The sequence below is a fragment of the Saccopteryx leptura genome, chromosome 3 (genome assembly GCF_036850995.1).
Source record: "Saccopteryx leptura isolate mSacLep1 chromosome 3, mSacLep1_pri_phased_curated, whole genome shotgun sequence".
In the NCBI taxonomy this organism is placed as follows: domain Eukaryota; kingdom Metazoa; phylum Chordata; class Mammalia; order Chiroptera; family Emballonuridae; genus Saccopteryx; species Saccopteryx leptura.
The window spans coordinates 169,752,416-169,766,633 of NC_089505.1; positions in this window are offsets into that span (position 1 = coordinate 169,752,416).

Here is a 14,218-nt window from a genome sequence, read left to right on the forward strand (position 1 = left end):
CAGACAAAATGGACTTTAAAACAAAGGATATAGTAAGAGATAAAGAAAGTCACTACATAATGATAGAGGGAGTAATCCAACAGGAAGATATAACAATTATAAATATCTACGCACCTAATATAGGAGCAACTAAATATATAAAGCAGACTTTGATGGATATAAAGGGTGAGATAAACAGCAATACTATATAGGTAGGGGATTTTAATACCCCACTAACATCACTAGATATATCCTGAAGAAAGAAAATTAACAAAGAAACAGCAGACTTAAAGGACACACTAGATCAAATCAATTTAATAGATATCTTCAGAACATTTCACCCTAAAGCAGCAAAATATACATTCTTTTCAAGTGCTCATGGTACATTCTCCAGGATAGACCACAAGTTAGGGCAAAAAAGTGGTCTCAACAAATTTAAGAAGATTGAAATCATATCAAGCATTTTCTCTGATCATAATGGCATGAAACTAGAAACCAACCACAACAGAAAAACTGAAAAATACTCAAACACATAAAAACTAAAGAGCATGTTATTAAATAATGAACGGGTTAACAATGAGATCAAAGAAAAAATTTTTAAAATGCCAAGAAATGAATAATAATTAGCATACATCAACTCAACATTTATGGGACACAACAAAAGCAGTCCTGAGAGGGAAGTTCATAGCATTACAGGCATACCTCAAGAAACAAGAAAAAGCCCAAATAAACAACCTAATCCTACATCTAAAAAAACTAGAAAAAGAAGAGCAACTAAAGCCCAGAGGTAGTAGAAGGAAAGAAATAATAAAGATCAGAGAGGAAATAAATGACATAGAAGATAAACAATACAGAATATCAATGAAACAAGGAGCTGGTTCTTTGAAAAGGTAAACAAGATCGATGAACCTTTAACCAGACTCACCAAGAAAAAAAGAGAGAGGACTCAAATAAATAAAATTAGAAATGAGAGTGGAGATATAACAACTGACACAACAGAAATACAAAATATTGTAAGAAAATACTATGATGAACTGTATGCCAAAAAATTAGACAACCTAGATGAAATGGACAAAACCTTGAAACATATAATCTTCCAAAAATTAATCTGGATGAATCAGAAAACCTAAACAACAAATAAGATCAAAACAGTTATCAAAAAAACTCCCAACAGATTGTCGGGAGGATGACGTCAGAGTAATGGCGTGGTAGGAAGCGATACCGATAAATCTCCCCCAGAACTCAACAAGATCTTCAACCAGAAACAGAAAAACCTATCCTTGGAGCCTCCAGATGTTTTGCAATACACCCGAAAGTATGGTCCAGCGAAAAATTGGCTAAATATATAATCAAACCCCGAAGGAAATAGGGAGTAAGAAATGCTCCGCCTTCCTCACTAACATAAATAGGGCTGCTTTCGCTGGGAACTGAGAATATAGAAACTAAGGTGGGCAAAGGGGGTGAATAGATCCAGGCCGCAAAACAAACGGCCGAACCAGGCTGTGGCACGGAGATCCAAGCCGAGGAAAAACTGTTCCTGAGGCAACCCAGGCAATACAAGTTAACACTCACGCCAAACCCAGACAAAGAAAGACAAGTGGGGCAGCCATTTTCCCCATCTCCTGGTCGGCATGCACAGATAGTGGGTGAGAGATTCCTTTGAAAGCCCCGGGAGTGAGCGCCCGTGTTATAAAACAGAGGGGCAGAGTCAGGGGCCTTTGTGTGGGCCGAAAGCAGAATGTTTGGGCCGCCCCAGTGCCCTGAAAAAGCCGCGCATGGAGAGGGAGCGAGAACTAATACCAATGCTGGAACTTTTTCGTGCGGGCGGGGGTTTCACTCAGACAGTGAGAGAAGGCCGGCCTGATATCCTGGTCTGCATGCACGGAGAGTGGGCAAGAGATTCCTCCTAGCACCTCAGCAGAGGGTGCCTGTGTTACCTCACAGAGGGGCAGAGTCAGGAGCCTTTGTGTGGGCCAAAAGCGGAATCTCGGGCCACCCCAGCACCCTGAAAAAGCTGAGCATGGGGAGGGAGCGAGAGCCAATTCCAATGCTTAAATTTTTCCATGCGGGAGGGGGTTTCACTCAGAGTGTGAGATTGCCGGCCTGATATCCTGGTCTGCGCGTGCAGATAGTGAGCGAGAGTTTCCTCCAAGCATCTGAGGAGTGGGCGCCCACCCATGTTACTGGACAGAGTGGCAGAGCCAGAGGTTTTTGTGTGGGCGGAATCCCCGCCTGATTATGCTAGCAACTCTGACTGACTGAGCCTTACCCAGAGCCCTGTGCTGAGTGGGAATAGACTGGGAAGTTGCCAGCTCTTTGATCCTCTTATTATCCAGGCATAGGCAGCAGCAACCCCATAGCTGGATTATCAGCCTACTAATTGAGAAAGGAAAGACTAGGAGAGAGGCTCCAGGAACACAGACTCTCTCACTGTCGGAGCCAATAAATGCTAATGAGCCTCGACTGCCAACGAGACTGAAGCACAATACATGACATCGCCATAGAGACTTATCAACTGCAAACCTCTACCTGAGCGTGCCAAAGGGGCAGAACCCAGGGTACAGAGTCACCGACCAGGAAGAGGGAGAGAAAAGAAGAAGCAAGAAGATAACCTCTCAAAATCAAGAATAATCCACAGACTTTATAACCTATCCCATTTTAGTATATTTGTTCATTTGTTTCTCTTATCTTCATTCTTGATTCTTTTTTTTTTCTCCTCCTCCAATTTTGTCGTTTAACTCTCTGCCAGTCTTACTCTCTCCTCTCCTTGAACTACACTACCCATAAGTGTTACATCTCCCATTATCTTTTCTTTCCTCTTCCATTAACTCTATGAGGGTTGCACTCCAAAACCCTTAACTCTCTCTCTCTCTCTCTCTCCTCTTTTTTTTCTTCTTTTAGTGGTTACCTCTTTTTTTCTCTCTTTCTTGTTCTTTTCTGCCTCTATATTAGTTTCTTCCTTTCTCTTTTACGTCTCCTCTCATTCAAACCTCAATAACGAACAAATTATCTTATCTGGGACTCAAACTTATGTTTGTGGCATTTTGGGGGGTTTTTACTTCACCTTTTTAACTCACTAGAAGTGCTCTCATCCTTGGATCTCCATTTTACCTAGTTCTTGTTCCACTAAATACAATAGTAATTTTTTAATTTGTCCCCCCATTTTTCTGTTTCCCTCTTATTCCTCTCATCATAACTCTTAGTCAACCAACACCTAAAAGCAAATCATTTTATTCTTGACCAAAATTTTTTCTTATTTGCTTTCTGTGGGTCCATACCCCCCTTTTTATTATCTTTCTTTTTTTTTTTTTTTTTTTGCCCCTTTATTACTTTTCCCCAATTCAGGCCCACCATTACAGGCATTGTTTGTTCTATTTAGTACAATATAATTCACACTTCACCACAAAATTTTCTCAAGAAAGAGGGGAGAGGAGAGGAGAGGAAAAAAGGAGGGGGGGAATAATTTCCTTTTTTAAAATTTTTATTTTATTTTATTGTTTTTTATTTCATTATTAATTTTTTTTAAAAAAACTCTTCGAATTTTTATTTTTTTAACTTTTTATTCTTTATTAAATCTCATTAATACTACCAACAAAACCACTCTCAGATGCCATTAAGGAAGAGAAAATAGAATATTATGGATACGAAAGAAAGAGAGGTAACACAGATAGATGAGGAAAAATCTATAGAGAAAAAATTTAATATACTGAAAACCTTGGAGTTAAACGACAGAGAATTTAAAATATAAATCCTACAAATACTCCGAGATATACAAGAAAACACAGAAAGGCAATTTAGGGAGCTCAGAAAACAACTTAATGAACACAAAGAATATATTACCAAGGAAATTGAAACTATAAAAACAAATCAAACAGAGATGAAAAACTCAATTCACAAGCTGAAAAAGGAGGTAACAAGCTTAGCTAATAGAACAGACCAGATAGAATGTAGGATTAGTGAAATAGAAGGCAAGCAACTTGAGGCACAACAGAGAGGAGAAGAAGAAAGAGACTCAAAATTAAAAAAAATGAGATAGCCCTACAGGAATTATCTGACTCCATCAAAAAGAATGACATAAGAATAATAGGTATATCAGAGGGAGAAGAGAGAGAAAATGGAATGGAGAACATACTCACACAAATAATAGATGAAAACTTCCCAAGCCTGTGGAAAGAACTAAAGCCTCAAATTCAAGAAGAAAACAAAAAATCGAGTTTTCTTAACCCCAACAAACCTACTCCAAAGCACATCATAAAGAAATTGGCACAAACCAATGGCAAAGAAAAAATTCTCCAGGCAGCCAGGGAAAAAAAGAATACAACATATAAAGGAAGGCCCATTAGATTATCATTCGATTTCTCAACAGAAACTCTACAAGCTAGAAGAGAGTGTCCCCAAGATTTTAAGTCCTGAAAGAGAGGAACTTTAAGCCACGAATACTATACCCATCAAAGCTATCCTTCAATTATGAAGGAAAATAAAAACATTCACAGATAAAGAAAAGCTGAGGGAATTTATCATCAGAAAACCCCCACTCCAAGAATTACTAAAAGGGATTCTCCAATCAGATACAAAGAACAACAACAAAAAAAAAAACAAAGCCATAAGTAAAAGCTCCAAGAAGAACACAATATAACCAAATTTAAACTGTGACAACAACAAAAAGAAAGGGGGGGGAGAGGATGGAGATTAACAGTAGCAAAGGACGATGGAGTGCAAAAGTACTAACAAAATAGTGCACTACAATGAACAGGGTAGGAACCCTTTTCATTATTTAAAGGTAACCACCACAGAAGAACATGATTTAAAAAAGATAGCAACAGAGGAAAGATGTATGGAATACAACCAAATAAAAACAAAAGATAGAAAAACAAAAGAAAAGGATCAAACAAGACACAAAACTAACAGAAAGCAATCTATAAAATGGCAATAGGGAACTCACAAGTGTCAATAATTACACTAAATGTAAACGGACTAAACTCACCAATAAAAAGGCACAGAGTAGTAGAATGGATTAAAAAAGAAAATCCAACTGTATGCTGCCTACAAGAAACTCATCTAAGTAACAAGGATAAAAACAAATTCAAAGTGAAAGGCTAGAAAACAATACTCCAAGCAAATAACATCCAAAAAAAAAACAGGCGTAGCAATACTCATATCTGATAATGCTGACTACAAGACAGCAAAAGTACTCAGAGACAAAAATGGCCATTTCATAATGACTAAGGGGACACTGAATCAAGGAGACATAACAATTCTTAATATATATGCACCAAACCAAGGAGCACCAAAATATATAAGACAGCTACTTATTGACGTTAAAACAAAAACTGACAAAAATACAATCATACTTGGAGACCTCAATACACCGCTAACGGCTCTATATCGGTCATCCAAACAGAGAATCAACAAAGATATAGTGGCCTTAAACAAAACACTAGAGCACCTGGATATGATAGACATCTACAGGACATTTCTTCCCAAAGTGACTGAGTATACATTTTTCTCCAGTGTACATGGATCATTCTCAAGAATTGATTATATGTTGGGCCACAAAAACAACATCAGCAAATTCAGAAAAATCGAAGTTGTACCAAGCATATTTTCTGATCATAAAGCCTTGAAACTAGAATTAAACTGCAAAAAAGAGGAAAAAAATCCCACAAAAATGTGGAAACTACAGCGGTAGAGCGTCGGCCTAGCGTGCGGAGGACCCGGGTTCGATTCCCAGCCAGGGCACACAGGAGAAGCGCCCATTTGCTTCTCCACCCCTCCGCCGCGCTTTCCTCTCTGTCTCTCTCTTCCCCTCCCGCAGCCAAGGCTCCATTGGAGCAAAGATGGCCCGGGCACTGGGGATGGCTCTGTGGCCTCTGCCTCAGGCGCTAGAGTGGCTCTGGTCGCAACATGGCAACGCCCAGGATGGGCAGAGCATCGCCCCCTGGTGGGCAGAGCGTCGCCCCTGGTGGGCGTGCCGGGTGGATCCCGGTCGGGCGCATGCGGGAGTCTGTCTGACTGTCTCTCCCTGTTTCCAGCTTCAGAAAAATGGAAAAAAAAAAAAAATGTGGAAACTAAACAAAATACTTTTAAAAAATGAATGGGTCAAAGAAGAAATAAGTGCAGAGATCAAAAGATATATACAGACAAATGAAAATGACAATACGACATCTCAGAATCTATGGGATGCAGCAAAAGCAGTGATAAGAGGGAAGTTCATATCACTTCAGGCATATATGAACAAACAAGAGAGAGCCCAAGTGAACCACTTAACTTCACACCTTAAGGAACTGGAACTGCAAAAAGAAGAACAAAGACAACCCAAAACTAGCCGAAAAGGAGATAATAAAAATCAGAGCAGAAATAAATGAATTAGAGAACAGAAAAACTATAGAAAAAATTAATATAACAAGAAGCTGGTTCTTTGAAAAGATCAACAAAATTGACAAACCCTTGGCAAGACTTACCAAGGAAAAAAGAGAAAGAACTCATATAAACAAAATCCAAAATGAAAGAGGAGAAATCACCACAGACACCGTAGATATACAAAGAATTATTGTAGAATACTATGAAAAGCTTTATGCCACTAAATTCAACAATCGAGAAGAAATGGATAAATTCCTAGAACAATACAACCTTCCTAGACTGAGTCAAGAAGAAGCAGAAAGCCTAAACAGATCTATTAGTAGAGAAGAAATAGAAAAAAACATTAAAAACCTTCCCAAAAATAAAAGTCCAGGCCCAGACAGCTATATCAGCAAATTTTATCAAACATTCAAAGAAGACTTGGTTCCTACTCTACTGAAAGTCTTCCAAAAAATTGAAGAAGAAGCAATACTTCCAAACACATTTTATGAAGCCAACATAACCCTCATACCATAACCAGGCAAGGATAGCACAAAAAAAGAAAACTACAGACCAATATCTCTAATGAATACAGATGCTAAAATACTAAACAAAATACTAGCAAATCGAATACAACAACATATTAAAAAGATAATACATCATGATCAAGTGGGATTCATCCCAGAATCTCAAGGATGGTTCAACATATGTAAAACGGTTAACATAATACACCATATCAACAAAACAAAGAACAAAAACCACATGATCTTATCAATAGACTCAGAAAAGGCTTTTGATAAAATACAACACAATTTTATGTTTAAGACTCTCAACAAAATGGGTATAGAAGGAAAATATCTCAACATGATAAAGGCCATATATGATAAACCATCAGCTAACATCATATTAAATGGCACAAAACTGAAGGCTTTTCCCCTTAAATCAGGAACAAGACAGGGTTGTCCACTCTCTCCAATCTTATTTAATGTGGTACTAGATGTTCTAGCCAGAGCAATCAGACAAGACAAAGAAATAAAAGACATCCATATCGGAAAAGAAGAAGTAAAGGTATCACTTTTTGCAGATGATATGATCTTATACATCGAAAACCCCAAAGAATCCGCAAAAAGACTACTAGAAACAATAAGCCAATACAGTAAGGTCGCAGGATACAAAATTAATATACAGAAGTCCATAGACTTTCTATATCCCAACAATGAAACATTTGAGAACAAACTCAAAAGAATAATCCCCTTCACTATTGCAACAAAAAAAATAAAATACTTAGGAATAAACATAACAAAGAATGTAAAGGATTTATATAATGAAAACTATAAACGATTGTTAAGGGAAATAGAAAAAGATATAATGAGATGGAAGAATATTTCTTGTTCTTGGTTAGGAAGAATAAATATAATCAAGATGGCCATATTACCCAAAGCAATATACAAATTTAATGTAATTCCCATCAAAATTCCAATGACATTTTTTAAAGAAATGGAGCAAAAAATCATCAGATTTATATGGAACTATAAAAAACCCCGAATAGCCAAAGCAATCATAAAGAAAAAGAATGAATCTGGGGGCATTACAATACCTGACTTCAAACTACATTATAGGGCCACGACAATCAAAGCAGCATGGTATTGGCAGAAAAATAGACACTCAGACCAATGGAACAGAATAGAAAACCCAGAAATAAAACCACATATATATAGTCAAATAATTTTTGATAAAGGGGCCAACACAATGGAGAAAAGAAAGCCTCTTCAATAAATGGTGCTGGGAAAACTGGAAAGCCACATGCAAAAGAATGAAACTGGACTACAGTCTCTCCCCCTGTATAAAAATTAACTCAAAATGGATCAAAGATCTAAACATAAGACCTGAAACAATAAAGTACATAGAAGAAGACATAGGTCCTATACTCATGGACCTGGGTTTTAAAGAGCATTTTATGAATTTGACTCCAAAGGCAAGAGAAGTGAAGGCAAAAATTAATGAATGGGACTACATCAGACTAAAAAGTTTTTGCTCAGCAAGAGAAACTGATAACAAAATAAACAGACAGCCAACTTAATGGGAAATGATATTTTCAAACAACAGCTCAGATAAGGGCCTAATATCCAAAATATACAAAGAACTCACTAATGTACCCTGCCAGGTACTACATTCAGGGCGATGTTTATGTGTTTATAACACCCACTATGACAGAGACTGCTACAGCTCAAATATAGACTACTATATCTCTTCTCTGTTTCTTCTTTGATGGCAAAATTCCTGATATTTAGCTGAGTACATAGGTGCCAGAATACAGAAAAGATTTCTCAGACTCTTTTGACTATGTTCTGCCCATATGCTATAAGCAGGTTTCATAGGCCAACTCTAGGAAATATCCTTAAATGGAAGCCCTGTGTGTTTTGTTTCTTCTCTTCACCTTTTACTCTCTCTGGAATACAGTTATGAAGATTGATGATTATGCAGACATATTAGACCATGTCAAGAGAACCATGTGTTGAAGAGAGGAGAGTAACTTGAAAGTATCACAAGTCCAGTCTAGACTGATTACCTCCTGACTTTGTTTACCTAAGAGAAAATAAAGTTTCCTCCTGCTTAAGCAATTAATTTGGGATTTCTATCTTTCACTGACAAATAATAACTCTCCCCATTGCACCCCACTTCACACAGTCAGCCATAGCACTTTGAAGAAGTGAATGCCAGTAAGCACAAATGGGCAGGTACCATTTGTATGTGAATCGTTTGGGCCTAGGAAAGATGAAGCAAGAGCCTCATGGCAAAAGAGAAGATGTACAAACTACATACAATATTTAGTCTGATGTTCTGCACATTTTCAATGAATTAATGAAGCTTTCCAGGAAGACTTTTTTTCCCCTCTGACTTAATGAAAATTGTTTTCTTTGAACATCTATAACACTATATTTTAAGAGTATTTTAACCTCTCTTTAGCTTTATTATGATGCCTTTAGAGCTCATCTCATGCTCCTATTTCTTTTAAATTCCTTGAGGTCAGGGGACATATTTTATTGATCTTTGTGTTCTCCAGAGCACCTCAGGTGCTGGGAGACATTGCTGGATAGCTTCTGCACTGATAGAGGTAATGAATGGCTCAACAAACACTCTCACACAATGACTTCTAATCCATATTCATTTTTCAGCCTAGCCCAGAGTTGGATCCAATCATTATAGGTGGTACTGCTTTCTCTAATTTGCTCCCAATTGTAATAGACATCAAGCACGTGGACAATCATCTTGGGAGACAGCTGCGGCAGCTCGCAAGGCTGAGGCTTAGAGCTGACACGGGTTAGCCCACTCAGGAGGGCCACCGGTGCCAGCTTTATCCTGCGGAAACCCTGCTTGTTTCTTCTAGTTGTTAAACAAAGTGAAAACCCACCTGCTCAGCCTGAGCAACTGTTTTCAATCAATAATTAAGTAACTTTAAGGCCCTGATCTATGCAAACTTATCAATATTTTCACTGAAAAGGAATCAATATAGACAGAGGGAAGCATCCAAGTAAACCCTTTTAGTGGCTGTGTTTTGGCTGTGAGAAGTAAATGAATTGATTAAATGAGTGGCCAATATTAGCCTGCCAATGCAACTCTTTTTTCACTTTCATAAACATTTCCAACAACCCAGTTTAACACTCCCCCTTGGTGTTATGATACCTTGATCATGTTCTGCTCTAAATGTTCTACTCAAGAGGGGGCATTTGCTTATATTAAATGTAAAAGAGTTTCTGGGTTAATAATCACTGATAACTAAGATATTGTGTCAGTGCTTTACACAAGTTATTTAATATTGACAAAACCCTATGAGCTGGATATTATTTTTATTTCCATTTTACAGATGATGGGACAAAGGCTTTAGAAAATTGAAACACCTGTTCTCAAATTTCAATAGCTAGTAAGAGTAAGACCCAGCACTTTCACATTGCTCAAGTAGCCCTGTCATATTCAGCCTGCTATCCCACGATATCATGTGCTCGTTGCACTAGATCTGCCCTTCTCACCATCGGGAGCCCTGCTGCTAACGCTCAACTCCGACACAGAAAGCAATGATGGAGTTTTGGTTCATGGTGAGTGCCACCATTGTGTAAAATGAGAGAGTCCAATGGACTCCATTCACTTCTCTCCACCTTGGCCAATTGTTGCCATCACTTAGAATGGTCCTGGGGATTTTTCTTCAGAAGCCACAGGAGCCACCAGCTCTATAAACTCAATGAGTTTGGGTTAAAAGCCCAGCTCCATGACTTATGGGTTGTATAATCTAGGGCAAGTGGCTTATTCTCTTTGAGTTTCTGTTTATGTGTTTTCATTTTGAGGATAGTAATAGCTGTGTTGTGAGAATTAAATAGGATTATCCATGTAAAGCATGGTGTGGCACATACTAGTTATTATTATTATCTTTTTGAGAAGCATATTTTATTCTGCAAATGTTACTTAGAAACAAATGCGATGAAGAGGATGATCTAATTTAGGGTGCAGTCAAAACCAAATGTGGCCCTAAAACACTCCTAGCAGTGTACCTGGCTACCTTGCCGCACTGGCTGTGAAGAAGATTCCAGAGTGGGTTTACCAGACAGGCAAAAGCAGGGCCACATCTTCAGCTTAAGAGTGAAGCTCTCAAGGTGATGATTTCAAAGGCAAACACAAATTTAAATATGTAACTTCTGGGAGATTTTAAAAAATCCTGTTTTGTAAGCATTAAGACAGATTAACCTTACAGATGTAGTAAGTGAGAGAAGCCAGAAAAATAAGAGCATATTCTGGATTACTCTATTTATATGAAGTTCAACAGCAGGTCAAAATTATCTATGGAGATAGAAGTCAGAATGGTGGTCACCTCTAGAAAAGTTTGTTGACTGAGAAAGGATGGAAGAAGACCTTGTGGGATGCTTAAAGTAGTCTATACCTTCAACTGGGTGAGGCTAATGAACATGTATACATCTGAAATTTTATTGAACTGGATACTTAAGATTAGGTACTTTGCTGTATTTATGGCATGCCTCAATAAAAAAAAAAATTATCATACTTTGTGTATTGCATCCTACTCCCGCCTCACTCCTGACATAGAGCCGGGCTCCTTCCTAGACACCAGTGACAGGGGCCAATGGAAAATACTCAATTTGAGATGAAAATCTGACTGTGGGCCCTGCAATACAAGATGTTTACCCAGTCTGTTGGTTTGTAAAATAGTGGCAGCCCTCACATTCAGAATTTGTTGGGAGATTAGATTTTATATTTGCAAACAGATATGAAAATTCTTTGTCGCCCTGGCAGGGTAGCTTGGTTGGTCAGAGCATCATCTTGAAGCATTGAGATTGTCAGTTTGATTCCCGGTCAGGGCACATACGGGAACAGATTGATGTCCCTGTCTCTCCTTTTCCCTTCCCCTCTCTCTAAAATAATTTTTTTTAATTAAAAAAATTTTTTTGTCAAACCACACTTCCCAGTCGCTCAGATGCAGTGTGCGTGCATACATGTGTGCCCCTGTCTGTGCGCAGACGCACAACCTGGGCTGCTTTTGTTTCATGGAGGAAGCTTCTCTTAAACATGTACATCATCAGCACTTATTCATTAGACCACACATATAAAAGGATGAGTCTGCATCTTTAACAGTTAACCAACAAAAACATCCGAAACCATAGAGTTGAAAGGAACATTAGCAGTGGAGGTCACTCAGCTCCTCTTCCCACCCTGTCAGAAATCCTTCTAGTGACAGCCCGACTGATGGTCATGATAGTACAATGAAGTTTAATTAAGACACCCAGACAGTTTCTGCTTTGTTGGTCACTGGGTCATCTGAGGATTGAGGCTGAAGGGTAGGTATGGACAGAGAAAGGAGAAAGTCACCAAATAGCTTTTATGTGTAATCAATACAGAACAATTCAACAGCAATAAGAATTGTTATATCTTCCCTTGGGCTCTCCACCTTGTCTTCTAAAGCAAGTCACATTAAGTTTAGAGCAATTCAGTGCTTGGATTGTTGGAAATAGGCATGTCAGAGAAATGCAAAAGTTGCACTGGCATTTTAGGTCTGCTCTGCCCTTCAGCAGCAATGAAAATCTTACCTCCCACTACATTTGCCCTGGTCACTGGGGAGATTTTGGCAGCCCTAAGCTGTTGGGAGCCACTGTACACACTTTCTTTCTTTGTAAATATCTTTTTTATAGCTTTACTTTTTCTGAAAAAATAAATACACATTTTCATCTGTAAAGGTTGAAACTCCCCTTTTCTGTTTCTCTGTCCTTCTTGGAATTGCCTCTCCCCTGCAGAGCACAGCGGAGAAGCGTTCACTTATGCACTGCAGAAAAGGATTTTCATGTGACAGAATGAAAAGGCTCCAACAACAAAAGTGACCTGAAAATTGCACAAAGCACTTACTAACTGATGATAGGTCCCAGTCATGAATAATTATTGATCTGCAGGGTTCTGAAAGTTGGGTAATTAATGTTTGAAAGGGTGTAAATGACATATTTTAAAAGAAAGTGAATTATTTGTTTCCAATCTATTCTGTTGAATTTTAAATACTTGCCATCTTATGGTTCTTTTAAAGAGAAACCAATTAATAAAATAAAAGATAACAATTAATGTGTGTCAGTTTTAAGCAGATTTCTTATTTTGTTCTTTACCAACCACCTAGAGCAGTCATTAGAAAAATAAAAAGCTAACTAAATAATTAAAGAGAGATATCAAAAAAAGAGAGATATCAAAGTTGAAGTGTATATTACAGAAGCATTTTTCCAAAAAATAATGTGAAATATTTACCTAGAACACTTTGTTTCCCCCCAAATGTTTAATGCAATATTCAGTGCCCCAAATCCCTAAAACACATCAGCTATTGCTTCTGTATCTGGTGATATGATTATAATAAGAAAAGAAAAAATCCAAGCAATCATATAGCATAGAAGAAAGAAGGAAAACCAGCATTCACAGGTACCTGCAATGGATGAGGCATCAGACTAGGATAAGGGTAACATCACCTTTTAAGATGTTGTAAGGATTCAATTAAACAATGGGCACAACAATAAAAGCATAATGCTTGTCATTTAGTAGAAATTTAATAAATTATATCTATTTATAGCAGGTGATATATATGTGTGTATATATATAAGTGTGTACACATATATGTGCATATATATGTGTATGTATGTATCTCTACAATATATATATATTGTGTGTGTGTGTGTGTGTGTGTGTGTGTGTGTGTGTAGGCTACAACAATCTTGCTATTGAAACATTTTTCCATCTCCTTGGCTAAAACAGCAATTAGTAAAAAACTCAAGCATTACAGGAAGAAAAAAAGGTATAATTAAATGTCTCCAAAATTCAGTTACCATCCACATTTTGCTAAAAATTCTCCCATACCCTTCTCTCTATATACTAACCTTCACATACACAAAAACACACATCTACATGAGCAGCATTATACCTCTTATGCATTTTGCAATCTGTTTCTTGAATTCAACAACTTAGCCTGGTGCCTGCTGAGAAACCCAAGGCTAGGGGAGGTCATGTGTGCTTTCCCAAGGTCCAAAGGGAGCAGAACTAAAATTTGAAACGTAATCTATCTAATCCAAACACATGCTCTTTCCACACAAAGAAGAAACAGTCATATCCTTAGTAATTGCAAATTTCCCTTAAGAAAAATTCAATTGTACACAAATTTACTTCTATAAACTCTTTGAGCCACTTCGTTCCAGTACATAGGAATCACAAGGCAGTCCTTTAGGGAGTAATTTTAAAAAGAGAGAACTGGGGTTTGGGAATAAAAAGGGGAAGTAAAACAGATAGCAAAGAAAAAGGAGAAGATTTTGCACTGCAGCTTTGGGAAAGATAAGGGAAGATGAAGGGAAACCGGTCTGGCCTTGGATCTGTACCT